A 16,359-nucleotide genomic window follows, 5' to 3' on the forward strand; every position below is an offset into this window, starting at 1 on the left:
GTGGAGGACGACATGAAAAATTTCATCTCAAGCAGATTTTGGTAACATGCCTTTGATTGTAGCCCTCTAGAGGCAGAGGCAGTTGGTTATCTATGAGTTCAAGGCCAGCCTGTTCTACAGAGAGAGTCCAGAATAGCCAGGGCTGTTACACCCAGAAACAAATGTATCAAAAGCAAAGCTAAAAGATTCCAGTCTCACCCTCTCCAATTGTCTAGATCTCTGTCCTCTTGGGCTGAATGGATTGGGATGTCTGACCTAGCCAGACATCATAACAGATTGTCCTACTATGTAAGTATGTGCCAAAATAGGTCTTCCTCAGGGAGCAGTCACTCAGAGAACAGCTCCCTGTATGCTGAAGAACCACTTGTTCTACATTGGAGGCTCAGTACAATGATCTCCATAATGCAAGGCAGGGAACTACTTCCTCTCTTGGCATGCTGGCTTCCCTGTGGCTATGCCCAGTCTCACTCCTTGAAATACCAGCCCAGTAGCAGGTTAGATAGGGCACATTTCCCCGCAACCTTCTTTAAATACATTTGTCTTCAAACTTGATCATCATTCCCAGGAGAATATTCACCAGAAATCTGTAAGTTCTTTGTTGGGTTTTGTTGTTGTTGTTGTTGTTTTGTTTTGTTTTGAGGCAGGGATTTTCTGTGTTGCCTTGGCTGTCCTGAACCCAATTTGTAGACCAGTCTGGTCCCTAATTCACAGAGATGCACATTCCTCTCACTCCCTGACTGATGGGAATACAGGAACACGCCAACATATCTGGCTTCAGTAAGTTCTATAAACAAAGATTTAGAGAATTTGGGTTGTTTTTTATGTTTTTTTGGTTTTATATTTTTCTAACCAATTGTTGAACATAACAATTACCTTTCTGGGCAGGAATGAGACATTGTTGAGTTTGAGACAGGCTTCATTGTCTGCAACCTTCTTACTCTAAAGCCATAGTAGAAGTCACATAGTCCTTTGTACACATTTGCAATCTCAAACACATATACACACAAGACTCTTTATCTGCCTTTTCATTCCAATTTACAAGTATGACCCAATCAGGAAAATCTTCACTGTCATAAAGATCCACACATTAAAGAGGAAATAAAAATATTAAGTCTCAAAAGAGAAATCGAGTCATCAAGCCAAGGTCTGGGTGGAGTGGTGAAGGAAATACTCAGATCTTCCTAGTGTGCCTGGAGTTACATCACATGGGATGCCATCATCTCTGATATCATATATGTCTGCCCAGCTAGTAGCTAACAGTACTCAGGTCACTTTCTCTCCTCCTGTGACTCAGAATGTTTCCTTGCAGTCCATGCTGACTACCACCTCAAATCTCACTGTCCTTGTGCCAACCAAGCAAGCCATTGAGGACATGGAGCAGAAAGAGGAACCCTTCTGGTTGTCACAGAACAATAATCCAGCCCTGATAAGGTGGGTGTCGTTCATCTTGTCTTCCATGGTATATGACTGTTGTCAGGATGAACATTCCTTAGTCTGATGCAGAAAAGGGACAAGATCCTTCTCCAGGATGGCACAAGCAACCCTTCTCTGAGTCAGGACAATTTATCTGTTAAGAGCTAACTCTCAACCAGTGGTTCTCAACCTTCCAAATGTAGCACCACTTTAATATAGTTCCTCATGTTGTGGTGACCTGAACCATAAAATTATTTTTATAGCCATGTCATAACTGTAAATTTCCCAGTGTTATGAATTGTCATGTAAATGTGATAGGCAGGGTATCTGATATGTGGCCCACAAAGGGTTTGCAACCCACATTTGAAGAACCACTGGTAAACCAAGCAATGTGGTTTCTATAAAGCTAAGTTAACACCCCGAAAACCTTTGAGATGGTTGTTACACTTTTGACAGATGGGAAAAGTGAGGCACAGGTGGTTAAAGACTAATTCCAGCTAAGGCTCATCACTTAACACTGTGAGTGTGAAGTTTGTATATGGGATAACATAAAATTTGAATGTCATAATTTGACTTCAGAGCTGATTTTCCTGTTGCATTTATCCCTGGTTCATGGATTTATTTTTTATTGTGACCATTATGACTAGGAGCTTTAGATACCACACAGTCCCAGGTACTTACAGAGTGGTGGATCTGCAGACCCTGTCATCCTTGCACATGCTAGCAACATCATTGCTGGGAAGCTTCCTTCACCTGGACAAGGCAGATGGGGTGAGAACACTGTCATCTAGCTCTTTGGGAAATGGTACCTTTCTGAATTATTGTGATGGAAATTTCCAGGTATGTACATGAGAGAATAGATGCCAGTGTGAGCATCATCCAGTTAAAACAATGATCACACTTTTTCTTGTTCTGTTGCTCTCCTTGTGGAGACCCTGTCCTCTCCAGCTCTTACTATTTCCCAGTTCATAGGGAACTTCCCAGAGACTCATACTCCAACCAAGGACTATTCATGGAGATAACCTAGAACCCCTGCACAGATATAGCCCAGGGCAGTTCAGAGTCCAATTGGGTTACATAGTAATGTGAAGAGGGACTGCCTCTGACATAATCTGATTGGCCTGCTCTTTGATCACCTCCCTCTGAGGGGGGGGAGCAGCCTTACCAGGCCACAGTAGAGGACAATACAGCCACTTTTGATGTGAACTGATGGACTAAGATCAGAAAGGAGAGGAGAACCTCCCCTATCAGTGGACTTGGGGAGTGGCATGCAAGCAGAGGGAGGAGGGAGGGTGAGATTGGGAGGGGAGGGAGGGGCTTATGGGGGGATGCAGAATGAATAAAGTGTAATTGATGAAAAATTAAAAAAAAACAATGATCACACATATACACATATTTAAGAGAAGAAATAGAAAGAGAAGAAAACAATGACAACAACAACAAAAAAAACCCATCTAGGCTAGACCAATGTATTCATTAACTTTTTTTGCCCATGATATTAAATAAGTGTCTGACAAAAGCAATTTAAGGGTTTATTCTGGCTCAGAGTTTTAGGAAACACTCTAAAATCAAGGGGAAGTTACCATGGCAAGAGGGGAAATTAGATGCTCACATTGCCCACAGTTAGGAGAGCTTAAGAGGGACAGATCTTGGCTAACTTTCAACCTTCTGTGAAGTTCAGGGCTCCAGCCCAGGAACTGATATTCCTGAGATTTAAGGTACTCTTCCTATTTCCTTGTGCATGTGCCTTGGGGCTTGTTCCATGGCGAGTATGGAGCTCACTGAGACTTGCTATTACAAAAGGGAAAAGCACTTTTATCCAATGGAGTGTCACTGTGTATATTAACCATACTCCAGGGCTGGACTCATGACTGGGAGTTTATGGTCAGCACAAACGAATCCCATGGTTGTATTTCCGGTTTTGTGTCTTTTTTTTTTTTTTTTTTTTTTTTTTTGCTCTTTATTTTTTTGTCTTACTGCCTTTTTGTTTGTTTTGATTTTCATTTGTGTGTGTCTGTGTATTTAAGATAGAAAGAACATAATGTTATGTGGGGAAGGAAGGGGGGAGGATCTGGGTGAAGTTAAGCGAACAGGAAAACATGAACAAAATATATTGTATGTGGCTGTAGAGAAGGCTCAGTAGATAACAACACTAGCTGCTCTTCCAGAGTTCAAGTCCTAGCAACCACATGGGGGCTCCCAGCTGTCTGTATTGCAATCTAACTCCCTCTCCTGGTGGGCCTGAAAGCAAATCACTCATATGCATAAAATAAAGGAATCTTTAAAATATATATTGTATGAAAAAAAAAATAAGAAAAAAAGGATAAAGAAATGGATTAGCTCCCTGAAGCAGTAATCCAAAATGCAGAGCAGCAAGCTCCTCCTGACATGACCTGGAAAGGGTCAACATATTCAATTCCACACACTTCATTCTGGTGTATAGTGACACAAACCTCCCAGTGGATCCATCACCAGTAACAGGATGTCATGTAAGTTAGCTAAACTACAAGCCTATGGTGAGGGCCAACTCTGCAGACACAGGTATCTTGGTGATAGAGCAAGGACAATGTCAACAGAAGAGCAGAGCTCCAGAAAACCTGGTTGTCTCTTACCAGTTTCTTACAGTCTGTCAAGGACTCCCATGCCACTTCAAGGGGTAAGTCTGGCTTCATGCCTATGAGGTGTTGGGTGTTAAAGTCTTTCCATGGGTTGACAAGGTACAAATATGCAAGGGTTCTAGCAAGGAACTACTGTCACAATGACACCTTAGGCAGCAATGGCTCAGAGCATCCCAACTTCCCTGTCAGCCTATGAGCACTGGGAAAAGAATCTAGTGAGCTGAGCCTACACAGCAGGGACATGTGATAGCCTACATGTGCTTTCATGGATATCTTACAAATCTTTGGAAATTCCAGGGACACTCATGTTATTTTCTGAACTGTTTAAATACAAATTTGGAGTACAATAGGGCACTGTGAAAAAAGACTTTAACCTCAGCCCCAGAGAAAACAGAGGCAAGTGAATCTCTGTGAGCACATGTGTGGAGTCCCACAGGTAATCTCCAGAGCTCCCATGTAAATCAACCAAATAGCTGGAACAGAGGATAAGAACATGTTCATCCCAGGAAGAAATAAAGGATGAGGATGACAGAGAGCTTAAGTTTCCTAATTAGACCACTGCATAGTGTATAAAATAGCACTGAAACACCACACTGCTCACAAGAAGTAATTATCCTTATTAATTTACTTAATTTACAGCATGACTTTGTGTACTCATATAATGTGCTTTGTAAATTCATTGGCATTTCAAACCTTCAATTTTCTTCAAAACATTAACATCTACCCTGGCATGCTACAAGTCCTACAAGTCTCAAAATAAATCCAACAAGATCCTGGCCTACAGAAGTTAACCATCAAACACAAGTGTTTCTCAAGGTCATTCCTGTGTCTAATACAATAAAAATATCCCATTTTAACAAGATGTGACAGATGACATGTGATACCACAGCCTTTGTACATTGTGCAGGTTTAAGCAAATTTCCCTCCTCTGTAAGATCACAAAGAAATTGCAAAATGACGTCCCAGTATGGCAAAAAAGGAAACAAAAAAAAAAAAATTGAGCTCAGTTTCTCTTGAACAGTAGATAGTCACTGTCTCTATTAGTTTGCAGAGATCTTTGTAAAAGGTACCACAAATGAGGGGGCTCTAGCAAGAGTTGATATCCTCATAGTGCTGAAAGCCTCTGGCAGGCCAAGATAGGTATTGGCAAGAAATGTTTCCCTGGGAGGATAGTGAAGGACGGAGATGTTCCAGAATGCCACCTAGGCTTATTGATTTCCATGTTACTGATTTAAAGGAATCTTCTCTGAATAGTGCTTTGTGTGAATTCCCTCTACATTTTTTTTTTATTTTTTATTTTTTATTTTAGTTATTTTTTTTTTCAATGCAGTTTATTCAGGAACATTGAACAATCCTCGGACCCCGGGGAAAGCCAGCCCACAGCTTAAGTAGCCTCTGGGTAGCCAACCCAGGCGTGCCACGGGGGCAATGCAGATAGGTCCACATACATGGAAGCAAGCCAGATCCTCGGCCTTAGCCAAATGTGGAGTTGTTCGTGACAGAGAGCACTCACCATTGGGAAGGTGGAAGGCGGAAATCAGCTCCATCTTTAAGGCATAGCATTCCGCAGCTATCTACAGTTCCCACTTTTTGTTTTAGAAGCATCAGGCAAGAGTAGAGGTCTGATCTCTGATATTAGAAATAAATTGGGACAATAAATAAATAAATAAATAAATTGACAGCTCATTCAAGCACCCTAATGGCTCACTTAAAATCCCTAGAAAAAGAAGAAGCAGACACACCAAGAAGGAGTAGATGGCTGGAAATAATCAAACTCAGAGCTGAAATCAATCAATTGAAAACAAATAAAACAATTCAAAGAATCAATGAAACCAAGAGCTGGTTCTTTGAGAAAATCAACAAGATCGACAAACCCTTAGCCAGGCTAACTAAAAGGCAGAGAGACACCACCCAAATCAACAAAATCAGAAATGAAAATGGGGATATAACTACAGACACTGAGGAAATCCAAACACTCATTAGGACTTACTTCAAAAGTCTATATGCCACAAAATTTGAAAATCTAAATGAAATGGACAATTTTCTTGATCGATTTGACTTACCAAAGCTGAACCAGGACCAGGTAAATCAACTAAATAGACCTATATCCCCCAAAGAAATAGAAGCGGTCATCAAAAGTCTCCCATCCAAAAAAAGCCCAGGACCAGATGGCTTCAGCGCAGAATTCTACCAGACCTTCAAAGAAGAGCTAACACCAATTCTCTTCAAACTATTCCACAAAATAGAAACAGAAGGAATATTACCAAATTCATTCTATGAAGCCACAGTCACCTTGGTACCTAAACCTCACAAAGACTCAACAAAGAAAGAGAATTTCCGGCCAATCTCCCTTATGAACATTGATGCAAAAATACTTAATAAAATACTTGCAAACCGAATCCAAGAACACATCAAAGATATTATCCACTATGACCAAGTAGGCTTCATCCCAGGTATGCACGGGTGGTTCAATATATGGAAATCCATCAATGTGATCCACCATATTAACAAACTGAAAGAAAAAAACCACATGATAATCTCCCTAGATGCTGAAAAAGCCTTCGACAAAATCCAACATCCATTCATGTTCAAAGTATTGGAGAGATCAGGGATACAAGGCACATATCTAAACATAGTAAAGGCGATATACAGCAAGCCTATAGCCAACATCAAACTGAACGGAGAGAAAGTTAAAGCAATCCCACTGAAATCAGGGAAAAGACAAGGCTGCCCACTCTCTCCATATCTCTTCAACATAGTTCTGGAAGTCCTTGCTAGAGCAATAAGACAGTTGAAGGAGATCAATGGGATAGAAATTGGAAAGGAAGAAGTAAAATTATCACTATTTGCAGATGATATGATAGTATACGTGAGTGACCCCAAAAACTCTACCAGGGAACTCCTACAGCTGATAAACACCTTCAGCAAAGTGGCAGGATACAAAATTAACTCAAGAAAATCAGTAGCCCTCCTGTATACAAAAGACAAAAGGGCTGAGAAAGAAGTTAAGGAAACAACACCCTTCACAATAGCCACAAATGACATAAGGTACCTTGGAGTAACCCTAAACAAGGAAGTCAAAGACTTTTATGAAAAAAAATTCAAATCTCTGAAGAGAAATTTAGAAGAAGATATGAGAAGATGGAAAGATCTCCCATGCTCATGGCTTGGTAGGATTAACATAGTAAAAATGGCCATCTTACCAAAAGCAATCTACAGATTCAATGCAATGCCCATCAAATTACCAACACAATTCTTTACAGACCTGGAAAGAAAAATTCTCAACTTCATATGGAATAACAAGAAACCCAGAATTGCTAAAACAATACTCTACAATAAAAGATCTTCCAGAGGTATCTCCATCCCTGATCTTAAGTTGTACTATAGAGCAACAGTTTTAAAAACTGCATGGTACTGGCATTGAAACAGAATGGTGGATCAATGGAACCAAACAGAGGACCCAGAAATAAACCCACACACTTATGGACACCTGATCTTTGACAAAGATGCCAAAACCATACAATGGAAAAAAGATAGCATCTTCAACAAATGGAGCTGGTCTAACTGGATGTCTACATGTAGAAAAATGAAAATAGATCCATACTTGTCACCCTGCACAAAACTGAAGTCCAAGTGGATCAAAGACCTCAACATAAAACCAGACACATTAAATCGGCTTGAAAAAAAAGTGGGAAATACCCTAGAACTCATTGGTACAGGGGAAAACTTCCTGAACAGAACACCAACAGAACAGGCGCTAAGAGCAACAACCAATAAATGGGACCTCATGAAACTGAAAAGCTTCTGTAAAGCAAAGGACACCGTCATCAAAACAAAGCAACCACCTACAGATTGGGAAAGAATCTTCACCAACCCTTTATCTGACAGAGGACTCATATCCAGTATATATAAAGAACTAAAGAAGCTGAAAAGCAGCAAACCAAGTAACCCACTTAAAAAATGGGGAACATTTTAGGTAATTGGACTGGAGAATTCGATACTACGATGGAGCAGCTGAGAGTGGCCATTGTCACAGTAAATTCTACCGGAGTGGACGCAGGACTAGCCACAGGATTATCACCATGGATTGCTGCAGCCATGAATCATCTGAAGGAATGGGTGGGCATGGGAGTGTTAACAGGCCTTCTGGTGTTGGTCTCCTTGGTTTGCCTGTGGTATATATGCAAGATTAGAGTCTCACAACAGTGTGATGCAGCCATGATCATTCAGGCCTTTACAGCCATTGAAGCAGGACATTCTCCCCAAGCATGGTTGGATACCATAAAAAGCTAAAATGATACGCTCAGGATGCGAGGCTAAGCACTGCACTCAGGGTCAGCCGCTTTGGACCCAGAGAAGAGCATGTCTGATTGCATGCGGGTTGATGCCCCAGGTCCCGCCTCTGAGAAAAAGGTATCAGACGGGTCTGATGCTCTTTGGGTGGATGACACCTAAATGAACATCTGTACAAAGTCCCAATTTATTTCTAATATCAGAGATCAGACCTCTACTCTTGCCTGATGCGTCTAAAACAAAAAGGGGGAACTGTAGAGAGCTGCGGAATGCTATGCCTTAAAGATGGAGCTGGTTTCTGCCTTCCACCTTCCCGATGGTGAGTGCTCTCTGTCACGAACAACTCCACATTTGGCTAAGGCTGAGGATCTGGCTTGCTTCTATGTATGTGGACCTATCTGCATTGCCCCCGTGGCACGCCTGGGTTGGCTACCCAGAGGCTATTTAAGCTGTGGGCTGGCTTTCCCCGGGTTCCGAGGATTGTTCAATGTTCCTGAATAAACTGCATTGAAAAAAAAAAAAATGGGGAACAGAGCTAAACAGAGAATTCTCTGTAGAGGAATACCTAATGGCAGAGAAGCACTTAAAGAAATGCTCAACCTCACTAGCCATTAGGGAAATGCAAATCAAAACAACCCTGAGATTTCACCTTACACCCATGAGAATGGCCAAGATAAAAAACTCAAGTGACAACACATGCTGGAGAAGTTGTGGAAAAAGGGGAACCCTTCTCCAATGCTGGTGGGAATGTAAACTTGTACAACCACTCTGGAAATCAATCTGGCGCTTTCTCAGACAACTAGGAATAGCACTTTCTCAAGATCCAGCCATACCACTACTGGGCATATATCCAAAAGGGCTCAAGTACACAAAAAGGACATTTACTCAACCATGTTTGTAGCAGCTTTATTTGTAATAGCCAGAAGCTGGAAACAACCCAGATGCCCCTCAACTGAAGAATGGATGCAGAAATTGTCGTACATCTACACAATGGAATATTACTCAGCAATGAAAAATAAGGAAATCATGAAATTTGCAGGTAAATGGTGGGATCTAGAAAGGATCATCCTGAGTGAGTTGTCCCAGAAGCAAAAAGACACACACATGGTATATACTCACTCATATAGACATACAACATAGGACAAACCCAATAAAACCTGTGCATCTAAAGAACCTAAGCAAGAGAGAGGACCCTAACAAAAATGTCCAATCCCCATCCGGAAAGGCAAAGAGGATGGACATCGGAAGAAGAAGAAAACAGGAAACAACCTAGGAACCTACCACAGAGGGCCTCTGAAAGCCTCTGCCCTAAAGACTATCAAAGCAGATGCTGAGCCTGATGGGCAACTGTTGGGCAGAGTGAATGGAATTTTAGGTAAGAACTGGGAAATAGTAAGAGCTGGAGAGGACAGGGTCTCCACAAGGAGAGCATCAGAACAAGAAAATTTGAACACAGGGAACTTCCAAGAGACTCATACTCCAACCAAGGACTATTCATAGAGATAACCCAGAAATCCTGCACAGATCAGGGCAGTTCAGAGTCCAATTGGGTTACATAGTAATGTGAAGAGGGACTGCCTCTGACATAATCTCATTGGCCTGCTCTTTGATCACCTCCCCCTGGGGGGAGCAGCCTTACCAGGCCATAGTAGAGGACAATGCAGCCACTTTTGATGTGAACTGATAGACTAAGATCAGAAAGGAGAGGAGAACCACCCCTATCAGTGGACTTGGGGAGTGGCATGCATGCAGAGGGAGGAGGGAGAGTGAGATGGGGAGGGAAGATGGAGGGGCTTATGGGGGGATGCAGAATGAATAAAGTGTAATTGATGAAAAATTAAAAAAAATAAACAAAGAAAGAACAATAAAAAAAATAAATAAAAAATACAGCTAAGTTAACGCTCCGAACACCTTTGAGATGGTTGTTTCACTTTTGACAGATGTGAAAAGTGAGGCATAGGTGGTTAAAGACTAATTCCAGCTAAGTCTCACCACTGCAAAAGTGAGTGTGAAGTTTGTATATGGGAGAACATGAAATTTGCATGTCATAATTTGACTTCAGAGCTGATTTTCCTCTTGCATTTATCCCTGGTGCATGGATTTATTTTTTATTGTGACCCTTATGACTAGGTGATTTACATACCACAGAGTCCCAGGCACTTACAGAGTGGTGGATCTGCAGACCCTGTCGTCCTTGCACATGTTAGCAACATCATTGCTGGGAATCTTCCTTCACCTGGCCAAGGCAGATGGGGTAAGAGCACTGTCATCTAGCTCTTTGGGAAGGGGTACCTTTCTGAATTACTGTGATAGAAATTTCCAGGTATGTATACAGAGAAAATAGATGCCTGTGTGAACATCACCCAGTTACAACAATGATCACATATATACACATATTTAAGAGAAGAAATAGAAAGAGAGGAAAACAATGACAACAACAACAAAAAAACAACTAGGCTACACCAATATATTCATTAATTTTCTGCCCAGGAAATTAACCAAGTGTCTGACAAAAACAACTTAAGGGTTTATTCTGGCAAAGAGTTTGAGTGAACAGTCTAGTATCAAGGGGAAGTTACCATGGCAAGAGCAGAAATTAGATGCTCACATTGCACACAGCAGGAGAGCTGAATGGGATGGTGCTTGGCTAGCTTTCTACCTTCTGTGAAGTTCAGGGCTCCAGCCCAGGAACTGATATTCCTGAGATTTAAGGTACTTCTTCCTATTTCCTTGTGCATGTGCCTTGGGGATTGTTCCATGGCGAGTACAGAGCTCATTGAGACTTGCTATTACAAAAGAAAAAATCACTTTTATCCAATGGAGTGTCACTGTGTATATTAACCATACTCCAGGGCTGGCCTCATGACTGGGAGTTTATGGTCACCACAAAACAAATCCCATGGTTGTATTTCAGGTTTTGTGAGATTTTTTTTTTTCTTTGCTCTTTATTTTTCTTGTCTTACTGCCTTTTTGTTTGTTTTTATTTTCATTTGTGTGTGTCTGTGTATTTAAGAGAGAAAGAACAAATGTTATGTGGGGAAGAAAGGGGGGAGGATCTGGGAGGAGTTAAGGGAACAGGAAAACATGAACAAAATATATTGTATGTGGCTGTAGAGAATGCTCAGTAGTTAAGAGCACTGCCTGCTCTTCCAGAGTTCAATTCCCAGCAACCACATGGTGGTTCCCAGCTCTCTGTAGTGCAATCTAACTCCCTCTCCTGGTGGGCCTGAAAGATAATCACTCATATGCATAAAATAAGGGAATCTTTAAAATATATATTATATGAAAAGGAATAAAGAAAAAAAGAAAAAAGAAAAGGATTAGCTCCCTGAAGCAGGAATCCCAAATGCAGACCAGCAAGCTCCTCCTGATATGACCAGGAAAGGGTCAACATATTCAATTCCACACACTTCATTCTGGTGTGTAGTGACACAAACCTCCCAGTGGTTCCATCACCAGTAAAAGGATGTCATGTAAGTTAGCTAAACTACAAGCCTATAGTGGGGGCCAACTCTGCAGACACAGGTATCTTGGTGATAGAGCAAGGGCAATGTCCTCAGAAGTGTAGAGCTCCAGAAAACCTGTTTTCTCTTTCCAGTTTCCTATACTCTGTCAAGGACTCCCATGTCACTTCAAGGGGTAAGTCTGGTTTCATGCCTATGATTGGTTGGGTGTTAGAGTTTTTCCATGAGTTGACAAGGTACAAATATGTGAGGGTTCTAGTAAGCAACTACTGTCACAATGACTTCTTACACAGCAATGGCTCAGAGCATCCCAGCTTCCCCGTCTGCCTATGAGCACTGGCAAAAGAACCTAGTGAGCTGAGCCTACACAGCAGGACATGTGATAGCCTACATGTGCTTTCATGGATATCTTACAAATCTTTAGAAATTCCAGGGACACTCATGTTCTTTTCTGAATTGTTTAAATACAAATTTGGAGTACAATAGGGCAATGTGAAAAAAGACTTTAACCTCAGCCCCGGAAAAAACAGAGGCATGTGGATCTCTGTGAGCACTTGTGTGGAGTCACACATGTAATCTCCAGAGTTCCTATGTAAATCTAACAAATAGCTGGAACAGAGGATTTGAACATTGTCATCCCAGGAAGAAATAAAGGATGAGGATGACAGAGAGCATAAATTTCCTAATTAGACCACTGCATAGTGTATAAAATTGCAGTGAAACACCACACTGCTCACAAGAGGTAATTATCCTTATTAATTTTCTTAATTTACAGCATGACTTTGTGTACTCATATACTGTGCTTTGTAAATTCATTGGCATTTCAAACCTTCAATTTTCTTCAAAACATTAACATCTACCCTGGCATGCTATGAGTTGTGCAAGTCCCAAAATAAATCCATTAAGATCCTGGCCTACAGAAGATAACCATCAAACACAAGTGTTTCTCAAGTTCATTCCTGTGTCTAATACAATAAAAATATCCCATTTTAAAAAGATGTTAGAGATGACACATGATACCACAGCGTTTGTACATGGAACTCATGTGCAGGTTTAAGCAAATGTCCCTCCTCTGTAAGATCACAAAGAAATTGCAAACAAAGGTCCCAGTAAGGGAAAAAAGGAAACCAGAAAAAAAAAAAAAAGAAAAATGGAGCTCAGTTTCTCTTGAACAGTAGATAGTCACTGTCTCTATTAGTTTGCAGAGATCTCTGTAAAAGCTACCACAAATGAGGGAGCTCTAGCAAGAGTTGATATCCTCATAGTGCTGAAGGTATTTGGCAAGCCAAGATAGGTATTGGCAAGAATTGATTCTCCAGGAGGGTAGTGAAGGACAGAGATGTCCCAGGCTGTCTCCTTGGCTTATTGATTTGCATATTACTGATCTATAGGAATCTCCCCTGAATAATGCTTTGTGTGAATTCCCTCTACATTTTTTTTAATTGAACTCAAAGAGACTTTGTAAACAGAAACTTCATTCAATTGTTTCACTGCCTCCTTCTCCTAACCTAGACATGGAACGCTGTCAAACTCTGAGCCTTACTGCTTAATAAGCTCCCCCTTTCTTGTTCTTTCTGAGGTCTGGGCTGGATGGTTCAACTGAACTCTTCTGGCTCAAACTCCTCTCCCAGCTGACTGATTCAATCTGGCTTCTCTCTCAGCCTCTGAATTGCTCTGCTTGACCTCAGACTAACTCCAGCAATCTGCTTAATCTTCTCATTCTCTACCTCATTTGTTCTACACCTCAGTCTAGCTTGTTCTCTCTCTGAAACCTACCTATAACTGTCCCAGTAAAACTGTCTCCTGTCATCTCTCTCTCTCTCTCTCCTCTCTCTTCTCTCTGTCTCTCTTTCTCTTTTCTCTAAGGAAATTCCCTTTCCTCTCTTCTCATGAGAGTTGGGCGTATCCTCTTCTGTCAAATCTTTCTCTAATCATTAACATTTGTGTCACTCAATTAGACATCATTTTCAAAAGTGGGTGCTTTCTTGTATAAACTACCATTCCTTTCATTGTTTGGGATTAAACAATGATTGTATCACCACACATTGACCTAAGCTTTTCTTTATTTGCCTCTTGGCCTTCAATTCATATCTGCTGGCCTCTGTCTCCTGGATTAAAGATGCTGTTTGCATTCCAGTGTAGGTGGTGTTTGGATGTGATCTCTTGCCAGAGAAGCCATGTTTTGAATGAAAATTCCTCTGCAAGAGTGAAATAGACTGACAGTCAGAGAATACCTCTCATGTAGAATATGATTGTCTATTGGTTTGTGATGTACAATGGGTCACAAGTTAAAGTATTTAGTGGCCCAAAACTACATGGACAAGGATGCTCAAAAGGCAGACAACCCAGAGGTAACACAAAATCAAGTGTACTCACTTTACCATTGAATTTGCACTTGCAAAATATTACAATTGGGGGGAATCCATTGTGGACGATGACAATGCAGCAACAAAAGGAGTGATACACATCATCAACAAGGTAAAGATGCCCCCTCCCACCTGGCAGAGTTTCTTCCCCTCTGTGATGTCGTCCTTTATAGTGCAGTTTGTCAAATGAGTCTGACTGTGCTTCACTATATTTGCTAGAATCTCATGTTGCTCTCTCCATTCAATCAGACACTGCTCTCTAATTCACCCCACCTCTCTGGCAGCAGGGCCTCTGTTTCATGTTGCCTCCTGCATATTCTCTCTCTTGCACATGGAAACATCTTAAGAGGCACAATCTAAAATCAAGAATAAGGGAGAAAGACATTGATTATCATTATTCACTCCCCTCCCTGTGATAAGGTATCCTATGAAAGAATAGGAATAGAAGAATCTAATGGAAAGAAAACTAGGAAAACTTCCAAAAGATTTTCACTTTTCAACCTACATACCAATTCAAAAGTACTCATAGGCATGAAAAAGAAGAAAAATGTGGAAAATGAGTTGTCAGCTAACACATGAGTTCCAGTTACTATGTTAAGATCTTCCTTTTAGAAGAAATTTCAAGCACACAGGAAACATTCAGGAGGTGTAAGTCTAGAGAGAGAATTATTTCCTTGTATTTTCAATAAATTGTTCTCATTTGGCATTTATATCCTCCATTTTTAAAAACCATAACTGGACAATTTCTGTTCAAAAGAGTGGATGTTTGGAGGTCTCCATGATTTTGACAGTCCTTCCAATCCTCCTGCATTATCCAAACACTTTTCTCACAACAGTGTTAAGCAACAGATTTAACTTTTATGGGAAATTATGATTCCATATGCTGCCAAGTGACACTGCTTACCACAGTTTTCTCTCTATTCTTGCTTTCCAGAGAACTAAAATGCCTATAAAATATAATTAAAAGCACATAAAATTGGACTGTGGAGATGGCTCAGTAGGTAAATTGCTTGTCACACTGAATTCAGACTGAATTCAGAGCTGAATTCAGACTGTTGGTGTCCACATAAAAAGCTGTTTACAGTTTCCTGGATCTATAACCCCAGCACAGAGGAGAAGAAACAAAATGATCTTTAGCCAGCCAATCTAGATGAAATACTGAACTCCAGGCTCAGTGAACACAAAATATACACACCTCTTCTCCCTTCTTACATACTTTGGATAGACAGGGCTTCCTTAGTAAGATGGCACCTCAACCCATCTCTTACTCTGAGCTTATCACCATGGAATACTGTGTCCCAACACATCAGAGTCCTTCCCACACAGTCCATATCTACAAAGTATGTTAAAATGATAGAGTCTGAGTTCTTCACTAACTGAATAATCTTGTGGAAATCATCTAATTGCTCCAAGCTTCATTTATCTTTCTTGGTGAAGATTAAATAACACCCTCTACTTCAAGGCTTGCCAGTAAAGGGCCTTCAATAAATGCTGGCTTGATTCCCTTCTTGCTTTGAAATCACATTGGAAATTGTGTTTAGAATGTACTTGGCATGACCACTATCCATCTCCTCACTGCTCTCCTCTCTGTGATGCCTATCGAATCTGAAGTTTCCCACCCCACAACCCTTCACCAATGTTTTACTGTTAAGCAAACTGTAGGTCTAGTTTTTAGGTTGTATCATAACTACACTTTCTTTTGCTGTGATGAAACAGCATAATCAAGGAGCCACTTGGGGAGGAAAGGCCTTTTTTGGCATAAGCTTCCAAATCTCTGTTCATCTAAATAAGAAAATGAGCTAAAGGCAGGAAAACTTGTTTCCTAACTCTGAGAGGATATAAAAATGCACGGTAGGGACACTGTAGCTCTTTTGTAGCTGAAGAGAGTTTTTGTCATGGGGGAAATTCTGGGACCAATGAAAAGGACATAGAGCAATGGGAGAGGCTTGAATTGCTGGGCGGCATCCAGTCATACAATTGCTGTCTGTCTTCCTCCCTCCTCCAAACCTCCACACGAAAGTTTATTTATTTATTTATTTATTTATTTATTTTTGTGGAACAGCCCTTGGCTGTCCTGGAACTCACTTTGTAAACTAGGCTGGCCATGTCTCCTGAGTACTGGGAATAAGGTATGTGACACCACCCCTGACTACTGTGTGCATTCTTCAAGAGATTTGAAAATAGAGAATTAAGAGATAATTTGGT

This window comes from Meriones unguiculatus, assembly GCF_030254825.1.
Source record: "Meriones unguiculatus strain TT.TT164.6M chromosome Y unlocalized genomic scaffold, Bangor_MerUng_6.1 ChrY_unordered_Scaffold_32, whole genome shotgun sequence".
Taxonomy (NCBI): Eukaryota; Metazoa; Chordata; class Mammalia; order Rodentia; family Muridae; genus Meriones; species Meriones unguiculatus.